Source organism: Haematobia irritans, chromosome 2 (genome assembly GCF_050003625.1).
Source record: "Haematobia irritans isolate KBUSLIRL chromosome 2, ASM5000362v1, whole genome shotgun sequence".
Classification (NCBI taxonomy): Eukaryota; Metazoa; Arthropoda; class Insecta; order Diptera; family Muscidae; genus Haematobia; species Haematobia irritans.
In genome coordinates, this window is record NC_134398.1 from 125,511,012 (window position 1) to 125,522,769 (window position 11,758).

Sequence of the window (11,758 nt, forward strand, 5' to 3'; positions counted from 1 at the left end):
ATCACCGACAACCAGGGGATAATTTTGTCAGTTACAGCTTGTAACTCAGCCGGAGTAATTCCATCAGGTCCAGGGGATTTGAATGGTCCAAAGCTATTTAGCGCCCATCTTATTCTAGTTTCCGATACAATTTCCTCGACAGGAAACGACAGCTGAGCAACTGTGGCACCGCCAGTACATGGTTCAACCGTCTGATTTCCAGGAAAATGTGTGTCCAATAGTACCTCCAGCGTCTCCTCACTGCACGTTGTCCAATTGCCCTCCGATGTTTTAATGAAACCTGGAGCGGAGTTGGTGGATGCTAGAACCTTCCGTAGTCTGGAAGCCTCGGACGTATTCTCAATACTGCTGCAGTAAGCATTCCAAGAGTTATGCTGAGCCTTTCTCAGTTCTCGTTGTATCCTCTCAGATTCTTCTTGTAAGCGTCCCAGTCCTCAGGGGCTCTGGTGGACTTTGCCTTGTTAAAATGGTACAAATCATTTAAATTTTGTCGAAAAAAATGCTAAATCCAATCTGAAAAAATTGTGCATTTTTGAAAATATTTGAAGTCAAATGTTTCCGACAAGCGTAAGAATCCATTAAAAATAATAAAAAAAAATATATATAAATTATTTATTTGAGGAAATATCACAGAATTTTTTAATTTACATCCGAAACATTGAATTCGGATCACACCTAAAGAAGTGATGCAAATTCAGTGCAACGGCTGTTGAAATGGAGGACTTCCGTCCTATGACAAGCCCAAGTAAAATTTATCGCTTCTGCGTAAATTTTGCACCACTTCCGGATCCAAAAAGAACATTTTCATTACTTTTTTGGCGACGCTTTTTTTGCTGGAATACCAACCAACTTTGTTAATTAAAGTTGTTTCTTCCAGGCCAAACTAAGTGGCATCGGGATTGTTATATTAGGTAGAAATCTACGGAAAATTTTAGATTTTTTACTATTTAGCAACTTGATAAAACTTTTGGTGTTTGGTTGTTTGTCTTTTCAAAATATTCCCCACCAACTTAAATTACCCAGACACAAATCAGATAGATTTAGCGGCGCACCGAATGGGTTAATAGTGTTATGCTAAGGCGACAAAGCAATGGCTATAAACAGTTTGACTAGGTTAGGTTAGGTTATGTGGCAGCCCGATGTATCATGCTCACTTAGACTATTCAGTCCATTGTGATACCACAGTGGTGAACTTCTCTCTTATCACTGAGTGCTGCCCGATTCCATGTTAAGCTCAATGACAAGGGACCTCCTTTTTATAGCCGAGTCCGAACGGCGTTCCACATTGCAGTGAAACCACTTAGAGAAGCTTTGTAACCCTCAGGAATGTCACCAGCATTACTGAGGTGGGATAATCCACACCAAAGGAGAGTTATTAATAAATAGCTTATTAGCCCTAGGGATTTCATTTTATTCTAGTCTATCAAAGCGCTGAAGAGCTTCGGTCTGGAAAAACTTAGCGCTGCTTTCTTTTCTGTGATAAAGCAACCCAGCAAAAAAAAAAATTGGAAGTTCCACAAACATTTCTTTTAAAGCCCATCCCAGAATCCCCCATCGAGTTTTTCAACTTTGGATGCAGTCCTTTTGGACAAGTCCACAAACATTTCTTCTAATGCGCATCTTGGGATCCCCCAATGATTTTTTTCTACTTCCGATGCAGTCCTTGTGGACAAGTATTAGAAAGAACGCACTCAGTGCAAATTTTGGACAATTAAATTTTACAAAAAAATAGAAAACTACTAAAAAAATAGAAAATTAATAAAAACAAGTATATACGGCCGTAAGTTCGGCCAGGCCGAAGCTTATGTACCCTCCACCATGGATTGCGTAGAAACTTCTACTGAACACTGTCATCCACAATCGAATTACTTGGGTTGCGTAGTCCATAAGCGGTATATATTAAACTAAAAAAGGCCGACTATATTATACCCTTCACCCCTATGTAGCCCAAAATTTGTGTTACCATCTCAACTACTTCACATTTGCTGAAAGTTATATAAAGGAGACAATTTTTTTACTTCTACAAAATCTCTAGAATTAAAATTTAAATCGGCTAACGCTATCCAGTTAATTGGAGGGAACTTCCATTGAAAATGGGTCTAAAATGTGTAACAGTCTACCATATTTCCCCAACTTTGGTGTACGTATATATGGGAGCTATATATAATCTGAACCGATTTTGACTAAATTTGACATGTATAGTTAGAATAATAATTCTGCTATCTATGCGAAATTTCACGTAAATGGGAGTATAACTTTGGTCCCCCTGGTCATATGAGTGCAAATCGCACGGAAGATATATATGGGAGCCATATCTAAATCTGAACCAGTTTCAACCAAATTTGGCACAATTACCGATACTACTAAATGTACTCCTTGTGTGAAATTTGAAGCAAATCACGGCAAAATCCTGAATTTTGGGGTCATATAAGTTCAAATCGGACGAACGATATATATGGGAGCTATATCTAAATCTGAATCTATTTTGACCATATTTGGCACATACAATAGTATCGTTAAAAGTACCGCTTGTGCAAAATTTGAAGTAAGTCAGAGCAAAACCCTGGCTTTTGAGACCATATAAGTCCAAATCGGGCGAAAGATATATATGTGTGCTATATCTAAATCTGAACCGATTTTAACAAAATTTGACACACTTAAAGATACTACTAAACGTACCCCTTGTGCAAAATTTTAAGCAAATCACGGCAAAACTCTGGCTTTTGTGGCCATATAAGTTCAAATCGGACGAAAGATATATATGGGAGCTATATCCAAATTTGAACCGATTTCAATCAAATTTACCAAGCATTGGAAGAATGTCAATTCTACCCTATGTGCAAAATTTCACGAAGATCGGTAGTAATCTTTGGCTTCTGTGGTCATATGAGTCTAAATCGGACGAAAGATATATATGGGAGCTATATCTAAATCTGAACCGATTTGGCTGATATTTTGCAGGATTTTCGAGATTCATAAAATATTTGGATGTACGGTATTTCAAGAAAATCGGTTGATAAACACGCTAACTATGACCAAATCGGGGATAAATATATATGGCAGCTATATCTAAATCTGAACCGATTTTTTCCAAAACCAATAGCGATTGTCTCTGTCCCAAGAAACGGACCTGTGCCAAATTTGAGGACGATCGGACTTAAATTGCGAGCTGTACTTTGTTCACAAAATTACATATACAGACAGACGGACGGACAGACAGACAGACAGACAGACAGACATCGCAAAATCGACTCAGAATTTAATTCTAAGCCGATCGGTATACTAAAAGATGGGTCTATGACCACTATTTCTTGGCGTTACATACAAATGCACAAACTTATTATACCCTGTACCACAGTAGTGGTGAAGGGTATAAAAAGTGAAATTGGTTGAAAAAAATTTTTTTTTTCGTTTTTAAATTTCTTCATTCAAATTAACTTCCAGGGCATAACTTCTAAAGCAATGCAAAGGATCCAAAAAGGGAGTACTTCCGTCCTATGACAAGCCCATGATCCAAGTTTGCACTACTTCCGGATCACAGATTGGGGATCCAAACTACTTTTTTGGAAGCTCTTTTTTTGCTGGGTAGTCAATAGCATTATGAAAATCAAGGGCATCTGGCAGCGTGTTACCAAATTAAAATATATTCTAATTAGTTGGTGGTAAATAAGATATAGTGTCCTTCCTAATGTCTACTATATATAGCATTTGTATCTTTGTAAATAGAAAATGTTTGAACGTTTAAGAATGATTTAAATTTGAAATTATTTGCACTCCTTGCATGCTATCGTTTCTTATTCATTGTAAGTACATAGAGCGATTTAAAGCAAACACCATTCGTGGGAATGTCATTCAATTTCAGTATAGATTTTTACAACAGTTAATGTCAATACATTGCTGCACTATCCATTTTATGGGATATTGGGCTCTACCGGCTCGTCGTGATTCATACTGAAAGTATTTTTTAAAGGGAAGCGAAATCCAAGAAAAAAGAAAATACATCATAAAATTTTTCTAAGCACAAGAGGCACGGGAACAAATCAGAAGAATACGGAAGATCTCACCGTTAAATCGGCCTAATAATTCGGATTCGATGAGGAATTTTTCGTTAGTTACGAGTATCAGATTGTCCACACTGAAAAAATATTGAACTAATATGGAAGATTATGTATTTATCCAAAATTTTAGAACTCCAAATTTACGCAATTTTAAGGACAAATTTCTTTAAAATAATGACTTTTCTATTTAAAAAAAATTATAATCTTTGCTTCAAAAGTTTCATTAAATTTAAGACACAAATTTTGGAAATTTTCGCCCCTCTGTAAAGTCATAGGTCTTTTAATTAAGGCACATTTTCCTTAAAGCAAAGAATAACATTTTTAATTTAAAGAAATGATATATTGAATTTTTAGAATTAAGATAAAAACGCTTCAAATATAGCCAAAGACCTATTTTAAGGAATTACATCATTTGTTTAAAGTTATTTCTTTCTTGAATTAAGCAAACTCAGTTTATTTTGAAGTACCCTGTTATAATTTGGATTTTGAAACGGGAATTTGTTTGTACATTAATACCTTTATGTATTGCAATATATTTCAAAGAGAGAATACAAATTCGATGAATGAGATCTGCACCCTATTTTAATTTTATTGGTCCTAAACATAAAGCCAGAAAGGTCCCCAAAAAGCTGTCTTTAAAATTTTGTGAAAAAAAATCCCAGTTAAGCGGGAACGAAAGTATAACTAAGTCCTATTCAAACGTCGAACAGAAAATCGGACTATTTCAATTCAGAGTAAGATGTACTTATTACGAATTTCATGTGTGGTGATAGAACGAGCCACAGTGCAACGAAATTCAACTTCATCCACTGGGCTGCCGACTTCTGGGTCCAATGGACAGGTCTTGAATTAAGTTAATAATTTGGGCAATGACCAAGGTTTAAGATCTATCAGTCGATCTATAGACAGGTCGACGGGCTACGATACCTCTTTAACAACATCAAAAGATGGTAATTCGTCAAAAAGATATTCAAAGAATGCATGAGTGCTTTGTTTATTCTAGAAAAGAGTTAGGATCAGTCAACCCAAGTACGATGTCGCCTAATCTAACCAATTCCTTGAAATGGCCGTAGAAATTTTTGAAGCTGGCGAAAGGGAACGATCGCCTTATGAGTTACCAGCCTCACAGATCGTTTGCTTAGTTGCAAGAGATAGCATTATGGTACCTGTTATTAAAAAGGGAACTGTGAACGTTATGCTTCGAAGGCACAAATCGGAGAAATTTGAGAACGCAATGCTTCCACAAGTGCTGGAAAAGTTGCCCTTCATACCATCCAAGTACTGGTAGATGGTATCAAGGACGAATTAAATTAATAGCATTTGGGGACCAGAGGCCTATGGATAGTTTTAAGACTGCGTTGATGCTAATTGGTGCAATTTGGGATGGAGTCTCTCTTGGAGTTAGTCGAGAAGAAGGATATATGGCTAGACCTACACGCAAAAAAATAATTCTTTCCTCCCAAACGAAATTTTAGACAAACAAAGTTCGTTTCTCATTTGCTTTTCGTTGAAAGGAAGTACATTTGGAAGAAAAGTATATACTTTTTGTGATAAACGTTTATTCTTTTCCAGGATGTAAAAACAATTTCATAAAGACTAACTCAAAAAAATTTTTTTCTGGCTAATTGCATTTTCCCTCACATCTTTCTCACTTCCACGAAGTTTTTTAGTTCTTAGCACCTTTTTCTGTAATACCAACAATGTAGAAGAAATTATACGATTTTATAAATTTTTAAAATTTTTTTTACCTTTCGCCTGGACGGAGAATCGAACCGCGGACCATGTACTTTGTAAGCCAACACACTGACCACTGAGCTATGTACCTGTTATGGTCATCAATAGATAAATATCCATATGAGTTATATTTATATAGCATAGCTTGCGGCGCCCACGAACCGAATAAACAAAGTTTATTTAACAGAAACAAACATTTAGTTTGGCACCGTGGAGCAGTGGTTGCTACGTCCGACTTGCATGCCAAGGGTCGTGGGTTCGATCCCCGCTTCGACCAAAGTTTTTTTTTTTTTGTTTTTTTTTTTTACATATATTCCAGATATGTTCGGAAGGTTCCGAAAAAATGTTCAACATTACATTGTAGTATATTAAATTTTGAACTGTAAACTGTGTCTTATTAAAGACCTAAAGTCGGAAAAGAACAGTGTTTGATATAAACGAAATGGACTGTGTTGTTGTTTCAAAAATAACTTTTTTTATTGAAAAAATAAAAATTTTGTAACAAACGAATTTTTTTGGTGATAAAAGTTTAAAATTTTCGAAGCAATTCAAAAAACTCTAACAAAAGAAAAACGTTTTCGGTACACGTTTTCCAAACGTTTTTTTTTTCTTTGCGTGTAGGGCACAAGCATGGATACCTGCAAATATTCCTGATTCTGATTATGTTTTGAATGGAGTAAAAGAATGATACCCTGGACATACACACCTCATCAAGACCCATGGCTTGCTTGTTATAAAAAAGCGATCGAAAAAAAGATCGAAAATATTCTGTGATTTTCTCAATGAGATGGCTGAGCAGTACAATATTTACCTAATATGGGTGTCTGTCCACAGGAACATACTAGGAAACTACAAATCGGATGAGTTAGTACTCGTATGTTGGTATGTCTCTGTCAACCTTTAAGGTCATACTTCGTAGGAAGGTTGTTATGATGGCGAATAACGTATGGGAGAAATGCATGGGCTGCAACGACATAAATCAAATATGGTCTCATCTAAACTTAAACCGCACACTAGATATGCTAGTAATTTAAAGACATTAGATATCACTTCTTACATGATGCCGAGGAAAAGCAAACAATTAAACACCTGATGTAAGCGAATTTGAAGGGAATAAAGCTTTAGATTGTTGGCGGATCTGGAAAATGTTAATCTACCAATGTCTTTGGAACAGTCAGGTTGGTTCAGCAGAAGAAACTAATCGGGTGGTTTCAACGGGAGCCACAGTGGTGTAATGGTTAGCATGCCCGCCTTGCATACACAAGGTCGTGTGTTCGACTCTTGCTCGACCGAACACCAAAAAGTTTTTCAGCAGTGGATTAGCCCACCTCAGTAATGCTGGTGACATTTCTGAGTGTATCAAAGCTTCTCTAAGTGGTTTCACTTCTATGTGGAACGCCATTCGAACTCGGCTATAAAAGGGAGATCCCTTGTCATTGAGCCCAACATGGAATCGGACAGCACTCAGTGATACGAGAGAAGTGCACCTCTGTGGTATCCCAATGGACTGAATAGTCTAAGTGAGCCTGATACATAGGACTGCCACTTAACCTAACCTAGGTATTTTTTTTTTCAGTTAATGAAGTATCACAATGGACTGAATATATAGGGATGCGACTTAAAACTAACCAATCCAACCATAGTTAAACCCCAGGAATTTCTACCAAACACACCTTATGCCATGTTGGGAATTTGTGTTCTAAAATTTTTGCAATTCGCTGGAATTGGCATATCGACCATGATCCAAAAAGAAAACAAAGAAACCAAATTAACAACCATCTTTTCTGCCCTTGTTCCACCCTTGTTTGAATTTATCTTTATCCCACCCTATTATATCGTGTAAATCTTTCAGCGTTCTAACAAGCACATAAAAAACCGTCGGATTCCTTGTCACTTAGGACTCTGATCTATGTGGCTAAAAGGAGTCTTAGCATGTTGCCTGCATGTCGCTGATACAATCTTGCAGATGGGGATAAAATCTAAAATTCTGTTGGTATCGCATTTGCATATTCCGCACATGTGAAGGATGTGCAAGGATGAATATGGACGAGAATGTGCACCAGAACATTCTTGTTTGGTTACTTAAAATTTAATATTCTGAGAATTTGGGGGGGGGGGGGGTGTAGGAATTATAAATCACTTTCACTACTTTCATATTGATGAAGATGGCATGAAATATTGGCAATGTCTGCAGAGTTTTGTCTAGCGTATCACATCTTCAGCATGCAAATGAAAGATGTTATAAAAGAACAACGTTGTCATGATGGGGTTGCATTATTGGTTTATATTTATTGATGCATATAAATATTATATTTCCATATGATTTTAGAAAATGCATTTTAGTTATATTATGAAATTCATGAACATTTTCTTTTTTTTTCTTTTTTGCATATTTGTTGGACATGGTAAAATGACATGACTAAAATTTTGACATTAAACAAAGATGTTGTATATCCTCCACACTAGAGAGAGATAATAAGAAAAATTTACTTTTAGTTCAGATGGCATTGCAGACATCTGACCACTTTTAAGAAACCAATCCCCAGATTTGCCCTCAAAAATCACTCGGAGGAGTAAATTTCGTCTGATGCCTTTCAAATACACCTGAGTTAACGAATACGTGCTCGAGTTAACGAATACACACTCAAAAAAAGTGAACTCTCTATTTCACTAAAGCCAATTTAACTTTGTTTTAGTTCATGGAATTATTATGTTTGGAGAAAGTTTCCTTTACTCTAATAATTTTTTGTGTACGTTAGCTAAATTAACTAAAACCGAGGAAAAAAATATACTCAAATGAAGCATAAAGATTGACTAAATTCGTGTCTTCAACAAAATAGTTTAGAATTTCTTTAAATTTGTAAATTTTACCAAAAAGGCATCCATCATGAACTTCGTATGTCACTAAAGACATTCTTGCAATTTTGAACTCCAAGTTTTTCCTTCAAACTACAAAATTTTCTTTAACAAGTGAAAAAACTTAGTTATGTCTAATAAATTTTCTTGAATTTGTCGAAAAATATTTACTTATTTTTATGACATCAGCGTGATGCCAACGTTTGTAATACTGTTTAGTTAAAATTTTCTACAAATATTCAAAATTTTCTATAATTAACCGAAAGTTTTCTTCCTGGTGGGTTCACTGTTTTTTCCTTGCACGCATTGTTAACTTTAAATCTCGATCAAGAGACACTGTGGCTTACGGGGGAATTCGTAATGAAGAGATGGATTTCAACCATTGTCAGGTACTTAGCCCAGTGGATAGTGTGTTGGCTTCGATTCTCCGTCCAGGCGAATGGTACTATTAAACAAGTATATACGGCCGTAAGTTGGGCCAGGCCGAAGCTTATGTACCCTCCACCATGGATTGCGTAGACACTACTACTGAAGACTGTCATACACAATCGAATTACTTGGGATGCGGTAACACTTGCCGATGGCAAGGTATATTAAAACTTCCTAACACCGTAATATATACCACATAGTCCATACGTGGTATATATTAAACTAAACAAGTATATACGGCCGTAAGTTCGGCCAGGCCGAAGCTTATGTACCCTCCATCATGGATTGCGTAGAAACTTCTTCTAAACACTGCCATCCACAATCGAATTACTTAAGTTGCGGTAACGCTTGCCGATGGCAAGGTATCTTAACCTCCTAACACCATCTTCTAAATTGTATGTAAGTCCATACGTGGTATATATTAAATCAAAAAAGAGCGATCCAATACGTATATACTTCAGTTTGACAAAGTAGACATAAAATTTTGACAAAATTTTCTACAAAAATAAAATTTTAACAAAATTTTCTATAGAAATAAAATGTTCACAAAATTTTCTATAGAGATAAACTTTTGACAAAATTTTCTATAGAAATAAAATCATGGTAGATTATTTTTGGCTCGAGTGGCAACCATGATTATGAACCGAATAAAATTTGAACCAAATTTTCTATAGAAATAAAATTTTGACAATGATGAAAATTTTATTATGAACCGAATAAAAATTTAACAAAATTTTCTCTAGAAATAAAATTTTGACAAAATTTTCTCTAGAAATAAAATTTTGACAAAATTTTCTATAGAAATAAAATTTTGGTAGATTATTTTTGGGTCTAGTGGCAACCATGATTATGAACCGATATGGACCAATTTTTGTGTGATTGGACCAATTTTGGTATGGTTGTTAGCGACCATATACTAACACCACGTGCCTAATTTGAACCGGATCGGATGAATTTTGCTCCTCCAAGAGGCTCCGGAGGTCAAATCTGGAGAATGTTTTATATGGACCGATGTGGACCAATTTTTCCATGGTTGTTAGAGACCATATACCAACATAATGTACCAAATTTCAGCCGGATCGGATGAAATTTGCTTCTCTTTGAGGCTCCGCAAGCCAAATCTGGGGATCGGTTTATATGGGGGCTATATATAATTATGGACCGATGTGGGCCAATTTTTTCATGATTGTTAGAGACCATATACCAACACCATGTACCAAATTTCAGTCGGATCGGATGAAATATGCTTCTCTTAGAGGCTCCACAAGCCAAATCTGGGGATCGGTTTATATGGGGGCTATATATAATTAAGGACCGATATGGGCCAATTTTTGCATGGTTGTTAGAGACCATATATCAACGTCATGTACCAAATTTCAGGCGGATCGGATGAAATTTGCTTCTCTTTGAGGCTCCGCAACCCAAATCTGGGAATCGGTTTATATGGGCGCCATATATAATTATGGACCGATGTGGACCAATTTTTGCACGGTTGTTAGAGACCATATACCAATACCATGTACTAAATTTCAGCCGGATCGGATGCAATTTGCTCCTCTTTGAGGCTTCGCAAGCCAAATCTGGAGATCGGTTTATATGGGGTCTATATATAATTATGGACCGATGTGGACCAATTTTTGCATGATTGTTAGAGACCATATACCAACACCATGTACCAAATTTCAGCCGAATCGGATGAAATTTGCTTTTCTTTTAGGCTCCGCAAGCCAAATCTGTGGATCGGTTTATATGGGGGCTATATATAATTATGGACCGATGTGGAACAATTTTTGGATGGTTGTTAGATACCATATACCAACACCATAAACCAAATTTCAGCCGGATCGGATAAAATATGCTTCTGTTAGAGGCTCCACAAGCCAAATCTGAGGGTCCCTTTATATGGGGGCTATACGTAAAACTGGACCGATATGGCCCATTTTCAATACCATCCGACCTACATCGATAGCAACTACGTGTGCCAAGTTTCAAGTCGATAGCTTGTTTCGTTCGGAAGTTAGCGTGGTTTCAACAGACGGACGGACGGACGTACGGACGGACATGCTTAGATCGACTCAGAATTTCACCATGACCCAGAATATATATACTTTATGGGGTCTTAGAGCAATATTTCGAACGGAATGACAAAGTTAATATACCCCCATCTTATGATGGAGGGTGTAAAAAAAGGCCGATTAAATACGTATATAATTAAGTTTAAAGTTTCTATAGAAATAAAATTTTGACATTTTCTATAGAAGTAAAATTTGGAAAAAATTTCTATAGAAATAAAATTTTAACAAAATTTTTTATAGAAATAAAATTTTGACAAAAATTTCTATAGAAATAACATTTTGACAAAAATTTCTATAAAAATAAAATTTTAACAAAATTTTCTAGAAATAACATTTTGACAAAATTTTCTATAAAAATAAAATTTTGGTAGATTATTTTTGGCTCGAGTGGCAACCATGATTATGAACCGATATGGACCAATTTTTGTGTGATTGGGGATCGGCTATATATAACTAACTATAGACCGATATGGACCAATTTTGGCACGTTGAAAATTTCAACCGGATCGGATGGATTTTGCTCCTGTAAGAGGCTCCGGAGTTCAAATCTGGGGATCGGTTTATATGGGGGCTATATATAATTATGGACCGATATGGTCTAATTTT